Source organism: Camelus ferus, chromosome 3, assembly GCF_009834535.1.
Source record: "Camelus ferus isolate YT-003-E chromosome 3, BCGSAC_Cfer_1.0, whole genome shotgun sequence".
Lineage (NCBI taxonomy): Eukaryota > Metazoa > Chordata > Mammalia > Artiodactyla > Camelidae > Camelus > Camelus ferus.
In genome coordinates, this window is record NC_045698.1 from 39,573,656 (window position 1) to 39,597,590 (window position 23,935).

At 37.9% G+C, this 23,935-nt stretch overlaps 1 protein-coding gene and 1 long non-coding RNA gene across 3 annotated transcripts in view; one reads left to right on the forward strand and one right to left on the reverse strand.

Annotated features, from left to right (window-relative positions):
* PDE4D (phosphodiesterase 4D) overlaps positions 1-23,935 on the reverse strand; it is a 1,019,286-nt gene that overhangs the window by 984,988 nt on the left and 10,363 nt on the right. The gene's annotated exons all lie outside the window — the stretch shown is intronic.
* LOC116661209 lies at positions 78-22,853 on the forward strand. 2 transcript variants are annotated; one of them, XR_004317030.1, is made up of 3 exons: positions 78-225; positions 18,386-18,529; positions 22,670-22,853. It is a non-coding gene; the product is annotated as an uncharacterized LOC116661209 (long non-coding RNA). The 2 variants fall into 2 exon arrangements; XR_004317029.1 differs by lacking the exons at positions 18,386-18,529; positions 22,670-22,853 and adding exons at positions 2,541-2,637; positions 3,848-4,114.

The following is a 23,935-nucleotide window of genomic DNA, read 5'->3' on the forward strand; positions in this document are numbered from 1 at the left end:
ATAAAAGGATAATCAAGAAAGATGTGAAATAGTCTGTCTTCTGAAGCATTTTGTTTATTCTTCTGACTCAGCAGCCACCCTGGAATATTACGGCAGTGATCACTCTCCTTGCTCCTCCCTGGAGCCTCTGAAAACGTTGGGTCACTGACTGGCTGACCACAGGAGTAGATTCCAAGTTCCTCCCCGCAGTGTCCCAGTAGCAGCCGCCTTCTCCAGGGAGCAAAGGTAAGGCAAGGCCTCTGTACACACTGAAACTCAAAGAAACTAGGGAGAGCGGGCTGTTGGCCCCACTTCCTCGTATTCGGAGGAATGCTGGAAGGCCTACTGCTTTCCAAATGTCTTCTCTCTCCCCTCACATGCTGACTAAAGTGCCAATTAACTCCATAGGCTTCAGGCACTGCCAACAGAAATCCCGTATTAGATGCGCCTGTTCCTTGGGAAGAGGAAAGCTTTTTCTTTCCTTGCTCACTGTTGCTCAGTGCAAACTGCTACTTTTTCTCCAGTAGGCAGGGCTGTGAGGGACTAGGACGAGGCAGACAGGGACAGCCATGGGGCACAGCAGTGAGATGGCCTCCAGCTGTTCTGAAGTGCTCACCACTATTCCATTAATGAGCTTTTTTCTACCTCAATCCTGGCCTTCATTCATTTTGTTACTTCTCCATGAAGGACCCTCTTCCCCAGTGTTCACACAACTAGAATCCCATCCTTTTCTCAAATTCCAGTTCATTTACTCATATACTCACTCGACCACACCAACTTAAGTTGATCCTCCTTTGCTTTCTCAACTTTGTAACTGCATGTCTTTACGTTCATGATTCTTTCTTATCAGACCTCAGCACCTAAGAGACAGAAGTTTTCCCTTGTCCACATGTATACATCGTGCAGTACCAACTGTATACTCTGCATATAACAGGCATTCAAGAAATCTGATCAGTGAGTTAACTGAATCAATTTCAGTATCATCACAGACTTTATGTACAACTAGCATTCTCCCAATCTTGAGATAACTAACAAGTTTGGGAATGAAAGTAATAAAAGTTTCAAGAGTCTCCCCTGGAATAGACAACTTATAGAGGCATTTAATTACTCCACATAAATAATGGACTCAATCTGAAAGCAAACATGAATATTCTCAACTAGCTTTACCTTATGGGATTACAGTTGTTCTATCACGACTCTTTAATAGTAGCATATGTTCCTTCCTGAAACATTATTTAAATAAGCTTGGTTTATGCAAGTCCCGGTAGTCACTCCTTATAATTGTACTGCTAAAATCACTATAGTTCTTGGTCTAAAGAAGCTAATATATTCTCTATCAGGGTGACAAGAGGTCATCACTTATCTCGGAGCCCTGCACATAGCACACTCAAGGATGACTCCTCCATCTCTAAGGACTGGCAAGCTCTATGTTTATTTATGAGCCCTTGATACAAGCTACCCTTGCTTCCTGATTGCTGGGCGAGCTGCAGGGAAGAGACTTTAATTACCAAAGTCCTCACCACTTCTAATTTACTGAAGGGTCATTTCTACATTGCTTCCACTGCAAGCCATGGAGTTGTAGCTTATCTGCAATTACTTTGCTTTTACTTCAAGAACCTCATTTGAACCAAATCAACTTTGTTCTCATCTGAAAATTTTACATGTAGAGAGGTGTTTGGAGCATGCTAGTTTCCAGACATCCTTCCCCTCAAAGTACTTAACATAGAGGCTTCATAGCTGGTACTGGGTCTAGCTGGTGAAAGAACAAATGCATGAATGAATGGTGTTTACATTTTGCCAACAGAAGTAAGTAAGATCTGAATTTGAGATATTTTGGCATTAGGTTCAGAAAAAAAAAATGCAACATCATGGAATTTGATGCTGAAAAATCTACTAGAAACCTCTCTAAATATCATGTAAATAACATGTTCACTTGCCTTCTATTATCAGGCATCTTTTGCTACGTATGTCCTCCTTTTGAACTAGATTATAAATTATAGGGGTAATTATGTTTATTGCTCAGCACAGAACTTTGCACCTAGCAGTAGATGTTCTGTAAGTATGTGTGGCTGAATGGTCTACTTCCACATCATGCAAAATTTTGCCCTTGGACTCATATTCCCCACCCCTACCCCACCCCCCGACCACTGCCACCACCACCATCCCCCAGGTACAGCCTGCTGGATGGGCTGCAGTGTCCAAGCTCAGAAAGAGGCATTCACACAAACATATCACCAAGGCCAGCCCCTTGGGAAAACTGCAAAGTATGTCCTCACTGACCCTTTTCTTCACCATTTTCCCTTCTCCACCAAGTACTTTGTGATACTCAACTCACTTCAGGAAAGAATCTGATTCATTTATTACTACAAAGTCGTATTATAAACGGTATTATTCCTCCCATGGCTGCTCCATCTTAAAAGAGGTCTAAAGGAAAACATAATGCTCAACCCAAAGAAAGGCTCCTGATAACACGACAAGCTCTGAGACTTCTTTTAGTTATGAGGATGGCCATGCAGCTGGGTTGACCCTCGAAGACGACTGTCTGTATATTTATTTCTCAGCATCAAGTGCTAACTAAGGAATCACCCCAGCTCTGCTGTGTGCCCTGAGATCTGCCTCCGAGAGGAGGGGCATGAAGTTCAGAACCTGTATGTTCAGGTAAAATGGCTCCAATGTCTACTCCCTGATGCCAGCCCAAGCTCATTTGCTGGAAATTAGCTTTTCTCTAGAAGGCCCCACCCACCCTGGCCCCCAGGACTCACCAATCAGTACTTTTTTGGCACTTTCTAGGGTTCTGCCTCACATGGGCTCTGGAACATTCCCACCAGTCCTTTGGCCTTGCTAGCTCTGTGAGAATAACCCCCACTCTCAAACTCAGCTTCCTCTGCTCTGCTGCCAGTGCCCTCTGCTCAGGCTCCTGGGAGGAACTCAACTCCCTTGGTCTAAAGGTCAGTCTCAGCTCCTCTCTGCACTTGCTTGGGGGCCTGAGGTGTGCCTTCTGGAAGCTCTGCAAGCATGCCACCCTCTCCAGCCACCACTGCCACTGATCACAGGTGCTACTTGTCCTGGCCACTGCCACATGGCCGGAACCCACATCAACTCAATCCCTGTTTCAAAGACAAGTCTCAGATCCTCCCAGCACCAACAAAAGGAAAAAGCCTCTTGCTCCGTATACTCTGCCCTTCTTCAAAAGGGCACCTCTTTTCTTGCCTGAGGATTAAGGATTTTGCAGAGTAATTGGGAGTAAAATACTCATTTTCTTTGGGAAAACCCATTCCATCCCTGTGTGGCACTGCCACCACTGCCCAGGCCTCCCCTCACAAAATAGTCCATCGCTGAAATCTTCCCCAAAGCTGGATTTTAAAAATATTTTTCCAAAATCAAAATGCTACAGGATAGTGGCTTTCAAGCATTTTGACTACAAGCCACAGTAAAAAATATATTTTACATCTCATGTAGTACCTACAGACATAAAAAATATACATATGGCTAAAAAAAGCTAAACCAAAAAAGAAATTACTTACCTTATGTGTTACACTCTGAAATTTTAAATTCTATTTCATTTAAAAATAAGGTTGAATCAACTGATTGCACATTTCACTAACGAGTCCCTACGCAGTTTTAAAATACTGTTTTCAAAAATGCCCTTGGCGGCCCAAGAACTGAAACAGTTGGGTTCCTAATAAAGAAGGAACCACAATGGTAACACGAAAAAGATAACAATTGTTGCTGTTGGGAGAATTTATCCATTTTATTAAGCTCCTTTCACTGAAAGCAACAGGGCTTATTTCATTGGGTTTTTTATTATTTCTTTGCTATGTCCAATAATCACAGAATTGAGCTGTTTTCTTCCTCTTTCCACTTCAAGTGGGAAGTTTCTCCTTCACAGATTGCTACCAGCACAAGCACCATTCAAGTGGGCCACCGTTTAAGCAAGCCACTGCTACAGCAAACTAACAGCTGTGAAGTCTACTGGAGGACTATGAGAAGTACCTCCTATGATCACTGGCAAAGCCTGAATTCTCTGTTGAATTGATTATGCTTGGAGGAAATATAAGAAAGATTTCCCCAGGATATATTTGAAAGTGGGTGCCTTTTAAAAGGAAACAAAGAAATCACTTAAAGAAAACTTGTTTATTTCTGTCCTGGGGTCGTTCTTTGCTGTGGGGATCACACCGGTCCCCAAGTGCTTGCTGTGCATGGCCACACTGCACTATTTACCAACAGGAGGAAAGAAGGGATTTGCACATGCTTATTTCCAACCCCAACTCCCCAGCATTAACAGGGAAGCTTGATATTTTACAAACACATCATTTTTCATATACTCCCTTTTCTTTTATAGTGATTAGTCAAGATAATGTGCATTAGGTATCTATTGCTGTGTAACAAATTATCCCCAAATGTAGCTGCTTAAAAGAACAAACATCTATGATCTCACACAGTTTCTGAGGATCATGAATGCTGGAGCTCATCTGGGTGGTTGGGGTTTAGCAACATTCAAGAGCTTACCATCAAGCTGCCAGTCATCTCAGGGCTCAGCCGGGACTAGGGAATCTTTCCACAGTCACTCACTTGGTTGTTGGCAGCCTTCGGTTCCTTACTGACTGTTGGCAGAAGTCCTCCAAACCTTACCACAATGGCTTCCATATAGGCTGTCTGAGCATCTTCATGACTTGGCAGCTCCCTCCCCACGGAGTGAGCAATCAGAGAGAGACAACACTCAAGACAGAAGCCACAGTCTTCCATAACCTAATCTCTGAGGTGGTAACACCATTGCTTCTGCCGTATTCTCTTGGTCACAGAAATCAACCCCAGTACAATGTGAAAGGGATGACTGGGGGCCATCTTGGAGGCTGGCTACAACAGGATGTTTCTTTAGATGCCTAGTTTCTATGATGTATCCAAATCATCTGGATGTTCTAAAAGCTATTTTATTGCCTCCCACCACCAAATATCAATTCCTAATAATTTTTTTGAGGGGAGGATATAGAGGGGAAAGCCTATAGGTCCCTTTAAGTCTCTAATGAGAGCTGTAGATATATTCCCCAGGGGAATGCACAAAGGAACCATTAAAATTTTGCACACCATTTCTTGGAATTCAAGGATTCCTGGAAAACTTTCCAAAGATCTCAGGTTCAGAAACACTGTCCTCAACAGTCACCTGCTTCCTGCAATCATTAAGCACAAGGACATGTCTGCCCATTGGGAACTTACAACAGGATGTACATATAAATAATGACTGATAGACTTGTATAGCCAAACCCTATTGGACATTCCCATTTAGCCAGAATTTCAAAGCACTTTGGATAGAACATAGCCTTATTTTGAGCCCCAAGAAGTCTTAGGGATTCTGATTCTTTCAGGACAGGTTAAAGTTAGATGGAGAAAGGAATTTTGCTACAGAGAGCCTTTAAAAACAAAACGGCAATGTTCCACTATGAGCGGTTGATGGTATCTCAGAGCTCAGTAAAGTTAAACTTAATTCAGTTTTTGCTATAAGCCCATTTCCCCTCTTTTCTTTTTCAGGGTTACATTTTGAAATCCAGACTCTGAACCATGGCTATCCACCTTTAGTCTAATAGCTACCTTTCCCAGTGAAAGTAATTTTCAAGCATGTTTCTCAAATATTACTTTCCCCTTCCAACTGGTCATCTAGACTATTCAGTATATTCTATTTTCTGGCATCATTTAATAGAAGACTTTAGACACAGAGTCATGTGCCCTTCCTGTGTATTCCCATGACACCCTCGGTATATCCCAACAGAGTACATAAAAGAGGATAAATACAGGTGGCACCTTCCTATTTAACGCCCTTAAATAGGAAGGTTATTTGTCTGTAACCCCACCACTAGCCATGAACTCCCTCAAGGTAGGATTGCTTCTATCTTATTCATCATTGTATTTCAACATGCAGCCCAATATTTGGCACACAGAAAGCATGTCATATGCACTGAATGAAATAAATACTGTACTAAATCAATAATTATTACCCTATCATGTGATATGAAAGGTACATATATCCATGAAACTTACAGAGGTGGAATAAGATAGAAAGAACTCTGGACTAGGTTGGAGAGCCTAGCTTTGATACATCTTAGCTGTGCAAGCTAGGCTTTGTCTCTGAGTCTCAGTTTTCCCATCTGTAAAATGGCGTCATACATGACATGTCTGTGTTATAGGATTTTGTCAAAGTCCAAAATGAAAATTCATATGGAAAATAGTTTGTAAACCATAAATGTTAAAATCAGTCATGCATTATTATTGTTAATATCATTAAATGACACTGGAGAGTTGGTAGAGATGCTATGTAACATGAAAAATTGGTGAGAGTTTTTAAAAAGTGTCTCTCTGAAAGAAATCTAGTCTCACTGATGGTAGAGTGTCAGAAGGAGTACGTCTACAAGGTAAATAGACATTTTTATTCTGAAGGCTCAATTCTGCACTCTCTGTCACTATAAAACCAGTTATTGATCTTGACAAGTACAGAGGGTACTTTATACAAAATAGATATGACAGGCCCCTGACTACTAGGTTTGCATCTAAACAAAGGTAGAAGACTTGGCCTCAATAATAGAGCACATGCACCTGCATCAGAGTATGTCCAAGCATTCCTGTCTTTTTCAATTACAACCCTGAGGGTTGGGAAAACTGTGAATGCGCAATAAAGGCAAACAGGCAACCTTATGAGTTTGTTATCTCTACACATGTAGGTAAGAATGTAGGTGTGTTCATGTACCATAGATCCTTATCAAAAATGGGAACTCGGAAATAGCTTGTGTAGACACTTTGCTGGATATAGTAGTGTTGACAAATAGGGACTTGAGTTTCTAACCTTATAACAATAAAAAAAAAATCACTTAAGTCTTTACAACATAGAGTCATTTGTCAACAGTTCACAATCTGGATTATGTGATAACTTATCTTAGTTATTTGATAACTGTGTTGCTTTTATCCTCCCTAACAAAGTATAAATTCCTATCCCACTGTGAATGAGGAGGTTCAGCAAATGATTAAACTCATAGAGGAAATAAACTTTAAAAATCGCTCTTCAAAGCAAAATATTTCTCTTTGCTCCTTTAAGCTAAAACAACAACAACAAGTCTCTTCTTCCATTGTAAAAACATTACAGGCAGGGGAATTTAAGAATGAATGCTTCCCATTGCATCATGAGATCTCACAGGAAACACTCTGGGGCGAAGTTCATATTTCAAAATTTGATGAATTAATTGGGAAAAAAAGATAAAAATCTCTTAAATTTTTATTGAAGAATAGCATACATACCAAAAAAAATGCACCAAAATGCACAGCGCAATAAACTTTTACAGAGTACACCATAAAATCAGTACCCAGATCAAAAAACAAGTATCCTCATTACCCTGAAAGTCCCTCACATGTTCCTTCTCTAGTCACTAGCTCCCCAACCCCAATAAAGGTAACCACTATCTTGATAGCTAGCACCGAAATATAATTCTGCTTATTTCTGCACTTTATGTCCAATCAGAATCAGACAGTATACATTCTTTTGTGCCTGGCAAATGTACATCTGGGAGATTCATCTGTATTTTTTAATGTAGTTTTAATTTGTTCATTCTCATAGCCGGCTAGTATTCCATTGTGGGAATACATTTCAATTTAGTCATTTTTTTTTTTAAATGGGCAACTAGATACTTTCCAGTTTTTGCCTGCTACAAATAGTGCTGCTATGAACATTTTTGTACAGTCTTTCGATGAACATCTGCATGCATCTGTGTTTGGCATGTACCGTGGAGTAGAACTGCTGGGTCATAGGAGATATGTGTGCTTATCTTTAGTAAATACTGCCAAACAGATTTGCAAAATGTATGTACCAATACACAGCCTCACAGACAGTGACTGAAGGTTCTGGTTGCTCCAAATTCTTGTCAATGCTAGGTTTTGTCTGCCTTTTTTTATTTTAGCAATTCTCGTGGGTGTGTGGTGGTATTAAATTGTAGTTTTGCTTTTTCCTTGATGATTAGACTGAGCTCCCTTTTCATATGTTTATTGACCATTTGGATATCCTCTTTGGTGAAGTACCTCTTCAAGTCTTTTGTTCATTTTCTTACTGGGATATCTGTCTCATTCTTATTGATTTACAGTAGTTATTTACATATTCTGGATTCAAGTGTGGAGTGAGTTTTGTATTCTTAAATTATTAAGTCAAAAAAGAAAAGAAAAGAAAAGAAATGGCCCCATTACATGAATGGATTAAAACCAGAAAATAAAGTATTTGAAATTCACTTGATGAATATTTATTGAGCATATACTGCATGCCAGGCACTGTGCTAGGCTATGTGGAAATAATTTACAACACACAGACCTTTACCTCAACAAATGATAGGCCAGTAGATTAAAGCTGCAGAAGTTCAGATAGAATGCATTTTCTTATTGTATCTTCCCCCTATCTCAACACCGAATTTCAATTTCAAAGGACTTCCACTTCTAAAGGTCTGAGAACCAGCCCAAGAATTAGGGCATGTTTTGAACCAAATCCAATAGCTCATTCAGCTTTGAATTAAGTGAAACAAATGATAGGAAGGCTTTCTTATTAAATGTTGTACGCTGGCCTGCTGCCCCAGGGTGCTGGCTGAGTTTCACAGTCTCTGGTCAGTGATACAGATCACGAGAGGATGAGAAGCTTGTATAGTCAAGCTGGTCAATTTAGGTGCCAGGGATGCTGAGGGCAGAGCCAGAACTGGAAAGGTGTCTAACAACCCAAGAATCGGGGTTAGTCTCCAAAGCTGCTAGGAAACAAGGCCAGAAAGAACTTTCTGTCTGGAACCTGGACGAACCACCACAAGATGGACCGTTGTAATTGTTCTCCTACCCCTTCCTGGGAAGCCCTGCTGCCTTCTGATACCATGTAGCTGAGGCTGCTCACCCCGGTCTATCAAATTCAAATACCCTTTACTTGTGTCTGTCCAAGCTCATTCAACCATAATTTCACTAGTCCTAAATAAGGGGAATATATATCTGGTTATTAAATACAAGTAACTTACCTCTTTTAATTGACCAGAATCTAAAATGAAAACATCTGGTGGTTAAAAGGATATGCTAATATTCCTTAGACTTTAGATCTTCTTACTCCTATAGTGGGCACTCCCCTAGAAATCTCAGTGATGTGCTAAAATTCAGTTTTACTTAGAATTCTGAAGTTACATGCACATTCTTAGATAATAAAAGTAATACTAGACTATATTAATTTCTTCATATAAAGCTTTACCAGGGGTTAAATGATGTAGGAGGGGATAAATTGGGAATTCAAAAATTGCACCTCTTGGGGAGTGATGAAAACATTAGCTATCTTGATTGTGATGATAGTTTCATGGGTGTATACATCTATCAAAATTCATCAAATTATACATCTCCAATATGTGTAGTTTACTGTACAGGAACCACATCACAATAAAGGTGTTAAAAAAAGAGCTATAAGTCCATAGTATAAAACATAATCAGTTCTAGATGATTACCAATTTAAAATAAAGTTTAAAATATTTTAAAATCACTTTTCAATTATAAAAGTTTTGTGCTAGGAAACTTTGGAAAATAAAAGTATAGAGAAATATAAAACAAAATCACCTATAATCCTACCTGCCCTAGTCTCTGTTAATATTCTGGCATAATTTCTACCCATTATTTCTATGTATGTTTTTAAAATAATATAATATATTCAGATTTTCACAGTTTTTAAAATTAATTTAAATTCATGGTCTCAGCTTTTCTATGTTTAAAAAAACTTAGTAAACCTAACTGATGTTTACATAGTACACCATGAAAGTGATGTATCATGATTTATTTCTTTAACTACTTTCACCAAGTGAATAGTGTTGAGTAAGACTTTTGCCCCACAAAGGCAACTTTTTAATTTTGGAATTTTTTTCTAAATATATTCCTAGAATTAAAACATGGTATAGAGATACTTTTAAAGATACACATATTTCCTTTATACTTTCCTGCAAGATGTTTTCCAATTTCATATGAATGTCTATTTCACTTCACCCTAATGAGCATTGGACATACAGCTTTTTTGTGTATACTTCACTTATTGATAGATGACAATTATTTTTACTTGTTTTTATTTTCATTGGTTTATTGCCAAGCAGAGTATTTTTCAGTTATTAATTAGCCACCTAAATTTCCTTCATACATTCATTTATCTAAATGTTTACTGAGCACCTACTAGGTGCAAGGAGTGCTCTAGGCTATAGAGAAACATTAGTGAACAAAGGAAAAATTCTCTGCTCTTATGAAGCCAATGGGGAGAAACAACCCAGGAAAAAAATCACTATAAAATATGTCAGGGAGTGATTAATACTACAAGAAAAAAATAAAGAAGGTGAAGAGTTAGAGAATGAAGAAGTGCTATTTTAGACAAGTGGATAAGGAAGACTTCTCTCTAATGAAATAAAACAAAAATTACTTGTGTGTTTTCTCTTCATTTCCTCTGCTGATCCATTTATAGGAGTCTTCCCTCTTAAACTATGATTTAATAAAAATGTAGCCAACATCTATAGTATTTGGCACTAACAATCTATCTAACTTCTGAAGTTTCCTAGATTTTATTTCCTTTCTTCTCAGAAAGCATGATAATCCTTAACTACTGGGTCATCCAAACCTACATCATTGCTCCCAATAGATTTTGCTTTTGTCTATGAATAATAATGTATCACAAATATATGAGTACTCAGATAATCTTAGCAAATTGGTTTTTATTATTCACACAACACATCTGTGAAAAACTATCTGGTCTTAATAATTTAATCCTGACCACGAGATTCAGTTTTTCTCTGAATAAATGAAAATCAGATGGATTGAGAATCAACCCTATGAAGAAAAAAAAAATGGTGCTAATTAATAATACCAATCTCATAGCTTATTGTGAGAATTTCATGAATTAATTACATGCTTAGATGGGTGCCTAGTACATATTACATACTCAATACATATTTTAATAATTTCACTGTTAACTTAATTAGCACCATATACTACCCAACCGGGCAAAGCAGCCCAAACTTGATTTTCATCTCTCTCTTGCACTGGCTTCTTGGAAATCGAGGAACAAGTTGTCAGGAGAATCTGACTGTGATGTCGACTGCCATTTAAAATCATAGCAATGTATAAATCCAGTCTACTCCCAAGATTCTTTGTACAAATGAACATCATTTGAAACAGCAGAGATTTATATTAAATTTAGGCACTCTATTTTGTAATCCTCTAAAAAGCTCATGCAGATTTGCGGGGAATCTGGAATTCATCAAAGACAGAGCTGTTGAGTCACAGAGACTTTTAGCTATTTCAGACAAAAGTACTAACAAAAAGTACATACATAGTAGGAAAAGTTGGAAAACATTTTAGCTGGACCATTCCTTTATTCAGGTATTTATTGAGTTGAGTTCCTCTTTAATCCTTTTTTTCTAAATTACCAAATCTCACTACTTCATCTCATGAAAAGTTTCTTTGGCCTGTAATGCAAATTTCCAAATCTACTGTTTTCCCACTATCATCAATATTATAGCCCCAAAGACTTATTTTTAAGAAGATGCAACACAACCAGGAATAATTCTCTCACCTAGCCCCTAGTATTCTTGCCTTCCTCTCCACATTTCTTCCACTTTGCCCTAAATGTGAGTATTGACAAATGAAAGTTTAAAGTCGCTATTCTTTAAAAGACTGATCTGAAATTTTCCCAAGTTATTTTTTAAGTTCTATGAAAACAACTTAAATCTATAAGTGAGTCAATAAAAACACTTCGAGGCAGAGCCCAGGTAGCATTAGCGATCAAAATTCATCATGATGTGCTTGGCACAAAAGGTTTTCTTAATGAATTACCCATTAAGATGTCAGGTAAATTAATTGGCATGGAGTTTTCTAAAAGCAAGTGCAAGGAGAGGGAAACAGTTAAGCACCCAGGATGCTAAAGGAAATCAATAGGCCTTAAGAAGAAGGCTGCCGGCACGGTCACAGCTCCCTTCCTCTTTCTGGACTTCCATTAACTTGATATTTTGCTCTCCCAACCTCACGCACTTTACTTACTCTTCCGAGAAAGTATAGTATGTAAGTTGACTTCAGACTTCATTCTGGCTTTTGAATCCTAAAGGTGAATTTTATACCAAAACCAATATCTGAATATTATATTACATGAACATCATCACCCACATGCCCCTTCTTCCTCACCGACAGAATTTAAAAAGAAACTAAGAGTCTGGTCACTCTATAAAAGGAGGGTATCTTTCACCACTTACTTTCAGATGGAGAAGAACGTTGGGTAGAAATCACTTCACTTGGAAATATTATTTTCCCACTCCTCAACTGCCCCACCTAATGGCAAGAGGGACATACAGCAGCCATTTTCTTCACGTCTATGATTGAAGAAGCCCAGCAATAATATTTCTTTATCTCTGCAAACTTGCAGTCCGGTGATTGAAACAGAGCTGCCCCTCCTCTCCCCTTCACAGTCCTACACTCCACTCCAAGTCACTTGCTAGCAGATAGCCCAGGACAAACAATCACAAGTAAGACAGCTCACAACACAGCCCTAGCCAGCAAAAAGGTACAGGTTAGCATTCAGCACTACCACTTGCGAGTGAATTCAGGTCCCTTTAAATCTATCTTCTTTTTAATTTACCGCCAAGGACCACCTTCCTCACCCGGGATGAAGGGTTGTAGTGGGGTTTCCATGAGAGAACAGATGAAAGCGCTTAGCACATTCTTACCCTACTTAGCATTAGAGGGGACCACAGAAATCATCCACTATCCCCTGCCCCCAATTTACACAGGAGGAGACTGAGGCACAACGAGGTCTCATGGCACATCCATCTTTAGTGGCAGATCCATGTCCTTGAGAAAGAGGTTTATTCTCTAGGCTGCTGCAGCCACCATCATTTTCTAATGAGTAAATGCCTCCCAGTCTTCTACTTTTCACAAGTGAAAAGTTGTACTATGCCCTTTAGAAGGCTAGGGGTAAAAAGTGAAGAGGAGCATATTTTTAAGTTAGAATCTTGAGTTAAAACAACAACCACACAAAATTAGAATAGAGACCCAACAAAATTACAGCACAGTATTACAAAGGAACTTCAGCAATAGATGTTCCCAGCATGCCCCATATGCGGCGGATTAGCACTCTGTAAAATTGATAGTGCTTCCCAGAGCCCAGGGCTTGATGTCAATAATGGAAATTAACCACGATCCTCTGAAAGGTTTTCCATTATTCCTCCATATCAACTTAGAGTTGGTCTCTGTGTCTCAGTAGCTGAGTTTGATCAGATTCTATTATATCTCTAAGGACCTATTTGAAACTCTTTGTGCGTTTTACTTTGCTTTGAGTCATTGGCTTTGTTATTATACTCTTTGGGTTGTTCTGGGGATTGTATTTTTGTTTGTTTGTCTGTAGTTCTTGGTAGTAATAGTTAAGCTATAGAACACCTGTCCTGAATTCTCTGCCCAAATATGTGATACAGACTTATCATTCTAAGAAGCAGTGTTCATCCAAGTGTGGCCCTTAGACGGTACCTACATCGAAATCTCCTGCAGAATTGTTTAATGGTGGAGGTTCCTGACCCTCCATCGACAGACCAACCAGTCTCATGGGGTGACCTTTAAGAATATGCATTTTTCCTGATGATTCAAATGCACATAACATTGTGAGAGCCACTGCCAAGAGAATAAAAGGAGAATAAAAAAGATGCTACCCAACCGCAAAGGGCAAAGGAAGAAATTAATTTTCTCCTTCTCCCCAAAAGCTCCACACTTGGAACCCTTTTCACCTGGTACTACAGACTGAGTTTGTAGAACTCTTTAAATTAATGAGACACTTTCCTAGCAGAATTTTCAATGATCTGTTCCTAGTCCTTGTCCTGAGAAGAAATTACACGGAAATACAAACAGATGGTTTTCAGTTATTTGTTTTTCAACCAATCTAAGTAAATTGAAAAACACAATGTGTTGTTATCAAATGACAGCTGCACCAAAACCTACCAAACTGAAATTCAAAGTCATCTCAAAAGAAGGAAAAATAGGTAGATGGACTTAAGCATCCCTTTTTAATTGAAAACCTGGGTTAAATCCTGGGCTGGTTATATTGTTTCAACTACTTTGGTCAGTTTTATAAAACTTAAGTGTGCTTCCTTCTTCTCCTTTCCATCAATATCATTCTATCCATTCCTTCTATTTCTGTCCCTCTTATCCATTTACTACTCTGTGTCTTTACCTCTTAAGAAATTTCCTGGGCCCATTTCTACATATTTCCTCACTGGGCAAGTTTAGAAATCATTTATTTACTCCAAGCAAGTTGGTTTCTTGAGTGTCCTCTTCTGGAATTCTTTGTTCTTTCTAATAAGAAATCCAGCTTTATATTTAACCTAGTGCAGAAGCACATGTGGGTCTGATCCTATAGACAGAAAAAGTAGATGGACAAAGAATAAGTGATCCCAAATTACATTACATCTGCTCTCTTCTGATGATTATAATCATTGTCCTCCTCACTTCAGGGAAGTACAGGCCTCAGCTGTAGCAGTGCTCTGGCAAGGGATGAGGGTGACATGCAAAGTAACTGGCTATATTGAGACTGTGGAAAGACACTGCTTAACTGAGCAATATATATCCTTAGTCAGCAAGATTGTAAGCTTATTTCTTATAACTGTTATTACAAGAAGGCACTATTTCTCACCTCCTCCCCAAGCCTTGAGATAAGCAGGAGAGGGGTAAGACTGGGGAAGGAGAGGGGGAGATGGGTTCCAGGGCACCTCCACTGCCTTGCTGGAAGTCAGGACATAACACAAGAGAGAAGGTATTGGAGAGGAAAGCCTTCCAGTAGCAACCACCTGCTACAGCCTGATCTATCGGTTGAGAAAATCCTTTTCTAGGAATAAATGTGTTCTTTAATTATATTAACCTCAAAATGCCTCAAAGCTGTCTTTAATATCCATTAGCTTCCCAATAGCCATTTATTCTCCAGATTTCTCCAGCTATTCTCCTCTTTCGTAATACTTCATTTTTTAAGGAACATCATCATTCAATAAAAAATATTTCTGCCCAAGCTCTTAACATAAAGATGAATCAAGCAATTAGTTATGAGAGATAAATAACAAATGTATTCCTAAATTATAAATAATAATAATAATAAACACTAAATGAAGAATAATACTATGTATTCAAAAGAAATCCTTTATTTATAAGTAATAGGAAACCACCTAGAGACACTGCTTAGCTCTTAAACCTCAATAAAAAATGGAATTTTTCAGGAGGCTGAGTGTAACCTCTCTTACATGGCAAAACCCCCAAATCTAGTGAAATCTGAAAGTTATTTTTCTTTTTCCCTTCTAATCAAAAAACTTGCATTTCTATTAAACCGGAGATTATTTGGGAAATGGTGCAAAAACAGGGGATATCAGTTTGGAAAAAAAAATAAGGCTGAATGTCTATGTCCTTCTTACATGTCAATACCTTGATTATAGAGGGGGCAAAATACTACATGTTAAAATGGAAAACATGCTCACAAAATAATTTAGTCAACAGGGAAAATTTTGGCTCACTTAGACCCCGTGGGGATTCCTAAGAAACTGTAGGAGGACAGAAGCTCTTTGAGAGAACTCAGGGCCACAACTCAGTTGTTAATTGAAGGTGTCACTGGCTGGTGCACAGGATTTGTATCCCAGAAAGTTGTGCAGTTGGGGCCAATGCCCTGGGAACTAGGCTTCCTAGATTTCAGGTTGCAAATCACCCTACATACATTCAGGTCGACTGGCATGAATTGAAGTAAGGTGTGAACAGAGCCATACTCAAAAGACTAACCAAAACCCCCCAAAAACCTAACCAAAAGTCTACCCAAAAAAGCAAAAGTGCCAACCAAAATTTAATAGTTAAAAGCAAACCCTCGTGAAGAGGAATATTATCCTGTTTGGGGCAAATTTCTGCCTAGCATGTTATCTACAAGAGGAATGTGATGACTTAGTTTTCTAACTCTATTATCCCTGTCTTTTCTGATCTCTTACTGGAAATAATCCATTGGCTCATTTCTAATCAACCTTCCCCCTTAAGCTCTGCTCTTCTTCCCTGAGACATCACGGGTCTCTTTGGGCCGCTTGTTCTTCTGGGGACCCCTCCTGCACAGGCAGGCTGATGTACTGTATCTATGTATATTTATGTGTTAGTACTTATTTACTAATATGGCTGTGCCTCATGTAAAAGGATTATTGCAAAGAAGACTAAAGAAGAATGCTACCTTTTCCCATTACTGTTCCTACAGCTTTTGCTGTTGTACTTGTTATTACTACAGAATACGCCTTCTTTCCCTCTTCTGTACAATAACCTATCAGACTATGTGTAAGACAGCTCACCACAGAGGCTTATGAATCCTCAAAACCTGTTTCAGGTAGCTGTCATTTCAGCATCTAATGCAACTGAAAGGAAATGAATGTCAAGTTTAGGGAAAAAAAAGGAAACAATAGGAATATTAGAAAACATGGGTGAAATTATAATCTTGGAGTAGAAATGCCTTGCTAAGCAAAATACAAAAATGAGGAAGCTATAAAGGAAAACATCAATTACTTTTCTTTGAGGGGGAGGTAATTAGGTCTGTTTGTTTGTTTGTTTGTTTGTTAGTTTTTTAGAGGAGGTACTGAGGATTGAATCCAGGACCTCATGCATGCTAAGCATGTGCTCTACCACTTGAGCTGTACCCTCCCCCTCAATTACCTTTTAATAACACAAAAGGCATGCCCCCACTGCTTATTATTAATTTTATCATATATTAACACAATATTTAGGGGAAAAAATCTTAAATGAATTAACTCATTTTTTTTTTTCAACTGAAACATTCAATTATCATCCTAAACCCTTTTCCCTCACAAAGAACACAGGGATTCTTTGCTGGGGGTAGTTTCCAAGTCTATCTATGTGATAGAATTCATCGCTACTGTAGAATGGAGGAAGGGAAAAGCTGAATTAAAGTAAGAAATGAAGAAATGGGACAGTTTTCTAACTCCATCTCTTTTGATTTATTCATTAATCCACCAGTCAGTTGACAAAAATATATTGTTTTCATTAAGTCTCCATGAGATCAACCAAACCCAGGCTGAGAGAGGTATAAGCAAAAACATTCCAAATCCAAAGAAGTTTTTTTTGTTATCATCCATCGCTTGTCCCCCTTCATTACCGCAGAGACAGATTCCAAAGAAATTGAGAGACTACAGTAACGAGAATAAAATAATCGATTTTGTTAACCCCCATTCCTCTGGATTTCAGCACAGCTTTTTATCACTTCATTTATTGTGGATGTGCAAATTATTTTTAATTTGCACTATCCTTCATGAAAGACTAAAACTCACTAAAACTCACATTGGTTTCACAGAAAATGGCTCACAGTTTTCACTTTATCCTTATTTTTTTTCTTTCTTTCTTTTCTGCTGCATTTTTACCTCATTTTTATTATACTGATTGTGATTTTTCTCATAGTCTAATCTGGGTGAAACTTGGCAAACATTTTAAAATTTCAGAAGAAAGAAAGTTTAAGTAACAGTGAGGGGAAAGGAAATCTAATGTTTATCATGCAACTATTATAGACAAGATGGTGCTGTGCTAGCCATTTTAACGTGCCTTATCTCATTTAGTTTTCATAACAATTCTATGATGTAGTCATCATAATCTATATTATTTTCAATGAAGCAACTAAGGCTCAACTATCACTCTGTCATGGCTACTAATTGATAGGCTAGCCTTTGAATACTGATCTACATAGTAAGGATTAAAAGTGGAAGGGAATAAATCCAAAAAGAGGGAGCGAAAGTAAACAGATCTCGAGGTTTGTATTGAAAAGTCTTCAATGTAAATGCCCTCCCAATTCCTGATAAAAATGTTTTCTTTTCTGCAGAAAAAGGGTAATGATACAGCCTAATTGACAAGGTTATTATGAGTCTCAAATAAGGTAATGTTTGTGAAAATCACTTTGTAAATTGAAAAGCATCACATGAATTTTGGGGGTAGCAATTATCCCAATGAGGTCTCTGTACACACACACAAAAGAGCACTTGATAAGAGAATGAAAATGCTTCAGAAAAACAATGGGAAGAACACAGATGATGACAGAGATGATATATAACAACATAATAGATGAAATAACAGACTTCTTACTAAAGTACAATGAACTGTTTATGCAATTCTGAGAATACATTTATCTGACTCTTTAGGGGTTTTTGTGTTTGATAATACAAACTTCAGTAGTTAATTTTAAAGAGGAATAAAAAACTAGGAAAGCTCAAGTGAAAACAGAAAGCCATGAAAGATGGAAAATACAATAATCTAATCACGGAAGTATTTTTCAAGTTCTGAGATCAAAATAGGTACCTGGCAACACATTTCAGGGTCATAATTATTGAAAAAAACTATTTTCTAGATGCTGCAACATCATTTTACAGAAGTTAAACTATAGTGGAATTTGGAACAAAGGACAGTCCACCTATCAAAGATGGAATCCTGGAATCAACACATCAGCGTTTGTGGAGATGTGCGTAGACTGAAATGGAAAGGTTAAGCAAGGGTAATGCATATGAACCAAATTTGTTTGCTCCTTTGCAAATACAAGGAAATAATCATTGTTTTTAGAGCAAAAACAAAAAATAAAAAAACCCTATATGTCTAAGTAAATTTGGTTGATTTATGAAATTATCTGTGTAGATTATGTAAAGAGAAACACTGCAAAGAAGCTACACTGACAAAGACTGTGTTGGTCTGGGATAGAAGAAAGGGTTAACTTATGGAAGGAGTGATTTAAATAAAATCTCTTAATGTTCCAAAACTCACATGTGCTTTATAAAGCTCGTTTCCAGGAAGGATGAAAACCTATCCAGCCACTTAGACAAATCCACTCAAATCTGAAAGACTGTGCTCTAATTAGAAATGAAGCATTTGGGAAAACATGTTCAAAAGGTCATATGGCCCACATGGCCAATTATCTTAGTGAAACTGCTATTTGCATAGGTGCCCCCTTACACTCTATTTAAAGTTACAAGAAAGAAACTGAATAACAATGTTTTCCATCCTTACATCCAGACAGCAAGTCTAAAATTCACTTTTGATTAAGATGTATGCATATAATAACATTAAGATTTCAAAATACCTTGACCACTCAGTTTTATTATTAAAACCTACATAAAATGTTTGGCATTTTCCTCCTATTCTATGCTATTATTTGAAATATTTATATTTTAGGCATTTTAAGTATAAGTACCAGCTCCTTTTTGTACCTGCGTTTGTACATCAAATAGGGATAAAAATAGTATTCATATCAAAATAGCTTTGAGGATTAACTAAAATGAGTAAATATATAAATAAAATGTTGGCATTTGGCCACAATAAATATTGCAAAAGTATTTTACAAAATAATTTGAAATAGTGTAGCCTATGCCAAGGACTTCAGTACCAGTATCTAGACACAAGTGTGTGTATAAGTGTGTATACACACACACAGATAGATACACAAAATATTTGAATGTTCCCAAGCATTCAGACTTCTGTGGGCAAATACAATTAACAAAGCCCTCTTCCCCAATAACCATGTGAGCCCTTCCCAGAATCTCTGGGCATACCCAAGGGAGAGGAACTTTCTTGGACCTAGTTGGTATTTGTTGCAGCTAACTGGACAGTTGTCCCAGTTAATGGCCCATCACTCCTCTGTCCCTGCTCGTTTCTTCCCTTGTCTCAAGCATGAATGCAGCTCTCCTCCTCCTCACACCCTGGGGCAAAACTGTTGCAACATTGTTGTAATTACAGATTTGTGTGTGTGTGTGTGTGTGTCTCTTTGGAGTATTTTCTTTCATCTTTCCATAAGCCACATAATTTTTGGCTGAAAGCTGGATATATTGTGTAGGACAGTAGATACTGAGGTAAATACATTTTTATACTTAAAGATGAGCACACTTTTCCTTCTGCGAGGCCTTTAGCATGGAGATTTGAATTAAACGAGTCAGGAACAGGACTGGATTTGAGGGGTCTGCTGTATGATTAACTGCGGTACACCACAGGCATCCAGTTTCTCTAGTGACACCACATGCTCAGGTTGTGGAATGGTTCTCCAGTGGTTATTTTCTTAATATCTGCTTCAGCCTCAGTTTTGGTTCCTTTGTGCTAGGCTCCCAGAGAATCTGTCTCTTGAAGTTCTTGCAGTCCTTATTTCGCTGTTACTTTTACTCAGTGCTTGCTACGATGTTGGTGAGGGGTTGAGGGGGGAGGGTGTTCCTTGATGTTCTGATTAAGCCTCAGTCTTAGGTAGGCACTGTGTCCCTGAGGCTCAGGCATGTGACAGTCACAAGTGTTTCTGCTCCTCCTCCAGCTGTAGTGCTTGTCCTAGCACATATTCTTACTTCTCACCCTGAAGATAGAGCTTTGTTTTCCTGTTCCCTCTATCACCAAGGGATTTCCGTCAGTACCCTAAGTCAGAAGTTCTTATTGCTCTTTCCTTTGCAGATTAACTCTTTAATTCCACTGGGGAGATGGGTCTGGTTCCAACAGGGGCTGCTGTTCTCCCCAGTCTTCCCTGTGAGCACCTGATGAGGTTTGTAGAGGAAAAGTCTGATACAAGATGTCCCCCTACACATATGCAACCTCCAGTGTGTCTATATTCTCACACTTGCCTACACTCAGCATTTAGCAATTCATTAAAAAATTTTGCTGACTCTCCTTACTGGTTTATATAGCATCTGGTGATACCTACCTGATGTAAAAGAATGATGCCATCTTCTTTCTCCTTCTTGACAGGTGCCTATCTTTGCTCAGATTTGGGGTTGTTCAGTTGTCCTACAAGCTCAATTCTCTGATGGACTTTTTTACAGTCATAAATGTGCAGTGTGTCTAGCTTTGTATTTGTTGGAAGGGTGGGAACGGCACACTTTACAGCTCTCTACATCTCTGAGCTTAAACCCAAAGTTCACCCCAGAATTCCTCAATATTCTAAAATTAAGAAGTTGAGGTTACTCTTCTATTACTCTTCCAGGAGTAGGAAAAGAGGGATTTGGTGATGGCTCAGACTTACTGATGATTCAGTATCTTTCAATATTTTTAGCGGAATGGGGATACTCTTGGCTGAGAACTGACTTTGTGTGCAAAAAACATATATTTAAAAAAAGAACACAAAGATTCGGTTAGAACTTTGAAAGATTTTGATATAAGACCATCTCATAATCTCCTCAGAAAAAACTCTCCAAACGTTAGAAAATCCTGTCAGAAAGTTTTTAATTTACATCTAGTCTAAGTCACTTTTGTCAACATCTAACTCGATTTTGGGGGTTTGTTTTTGGTTTTCCCTTCTCGCCTTAAAGTTTTCAGCATTGTTTTGGGAAGTCTTAACATACAAATGTTTTCTGAATAGATAACAGCAATACCCACTGGAGGACATGCTCCTCTCAGACGACTCTGCCAATTATTTTGTTTACTTTGGGTGAGGAAATACATCTTTTGAATCCCTACATGAGCAATTCCAAAAAAAAAAAAAAAAGAAGAATCTTTTACTCTTCTATCTTTCTATGTGTACATACTGGAGATTTCTCATCATTTCCTCAATGCCCTTGTTTATCTTTGAATATCCCTTCAGAGACTGTTGTTTCTGAGCAATGTCTAGGTCTCTGTTGGTATGATTCATCTTACACTGAAATGCAGTCCTTGCTAGTAAATTAATGTTATGTAATGGGTTTGTGTAGAAAAACCCAGGTTAGACATTTAATATTTAAAGTACAAAGCAGAGATGAAGACCTCTAAAACTTATAGCTTTTTGTTTCAAATGAGTTTGTGGAAAAGATAGTTTTTGCTGTAGCACTGTGGTATTATTGTTTGCCTTGAGTAGTTGGAATACATTTGGTTTTAATGCTCAGGGAGCCAGATTCTCTGCAGAGCTTATATCCCAACCTGGAAGTGAAGTGGTGGAGGCTAACTCTCTGAACCTCTGGGGTACCATTTGGTGTGCAGCTCTGTGGGGTGTAACTTCTGTAGTGCAGTCAACTAGTTGGTAAGGGCTAAATAAATATTGCTGACTGAACTGAATTCAGGATGTTGAGGGCTAGGAACAGGACCAAATTATTAATGTAGAAGCAATATTGCCAATACAGAAGTCCAGATTTCCATAATAGTAAGGAGTTTGGGGGGAGGACAGATATGACCATAAGAGTCATAAGCTAAACGTCTTTTTCCCTGTCCTTGTGCTATAAATAGGGATGTACCCCAAGATCCATTTGGTGGTGTGTGACCAATCTAGGCAAATGAAGGAAATAGGAAGCAAGGTCCAAGGCTCTAACCATGTAACCATTAACCATTCTTGGCCTTGGGATAATGGTGTTTAATCTCCACAACTTAGCGGAACATGTGAACTGACAAGAATGACTTTTTCTAACAATGAAAGTGAAGTTGATTTTTCATTAATCTGTTTACTGATGGATCAGTTCTATTTTTAAAAAGTCCCTAAGACTTAAATCAACTGGTACAGAAGCATGTGATAAAATTGAATATCCTATAACGTTATTTCAGGTGTTCTTTGCTTATTGGTTTGTGTTTTCATTTGTTTATTTGTATTTTGCAGTGTGCTTTCAATAATGTTTTCTTATTTTACCCTTGAAACAATCATAGTAGATATTATGAGAATTTGATAATAATCTAATTATTTATGTTTTTCTCACCCTGCTTCCCTCACCAGGACAGAGATACTAAGTGGCAAAGCCAGGACTGTAACTCAGGATCTTAAGGACCATCCCTATGCTGCCTTGGAAAGCAATGACCTTGGGGAACCATGTAAACACATCAATAATTTTAACTGAAATCATTTTTAACGTTCAAAATCCTTGTGCTAGGTGGCCACTTTAATAATAAAAAATGATACGTAACCCTAATTTAAAAAATAAGGAACTGGATTTAGTTAAAAGTAAGTGGACTTTATAATTAATTTTTTTTTTTCTGGAGCAAAACACTACCAATACAAAATCTTACCAAATTATTATGCTTTTCATTATAATTTCACTTTGTTATAGAGCAATATTATCTGTAGGAATTATTCTTTAATATTCATCATCAACTCAACAAAACTCTCCATTTTTAGGTACCTTTGGTGTTTACATTGTGAAGTACAATATATGCAATTATTTCTTGGATATAATCATTCGGAATTCAACTGCAACTTGAAATTGTCCAAAACTGAAACAGCAAACACATCACAATATCAGGGGGAAAAGTGGAGGTTTTTTTTCAAAGGCAACAATGTAATGATTGACTTTGGCCACTAAAATTGTCATGTGATTGATTTCGGAGCAAATGGTGGCTGATCAGTCCCTATTCTTTCAGATCTTCCATACTCACATCCATTTATACTCTAGGCTATTCTTGTACTATTGTTGATTATCTTAGAAAAATTCTTTTTAACCACTCTAAAATAATCTATGTTTCTGTAACAATGAGCATAATTGACAATCATGGCATATTATTCACAGTTTAAAATATCCTGCCAAATGGGATACCCAAAATTCAATGAAGAACAAGTACACAGAGGTGTGAAAGGGATGGGACTTCAGAGTCCCTGGGAAGAATTCAAGATTAAAGTGGGACAGGCTTGGGTGGTTAGGGTAGGGTAGGGAGATGAAAAAATAAAAAGAAAATTATAAAAGTTATAAATTTAGTTGTCAAATATGCTCTATAAGAGTAGAGACCATATGTATCTTACTCACAATTTGTTACCCAGAGCCTAGCAAGCACAGTTCCTAACACACAGGAGCCATTCAATAAACATTTATGAATTTTGTAAAGAAAACAGCATAAGCAGGAAGGCAGGAGTCATGATCAAAGGAATAAAACCTCTGAAACTACAAGTTCTCATTTCTCTTCACTGCTAATCAAGACACAAGCAAGAATATTATTTTGGTTTAGCTTCGTACTTTTCAAAACATCTTTACCTATAGTTTCTCCTCTGACC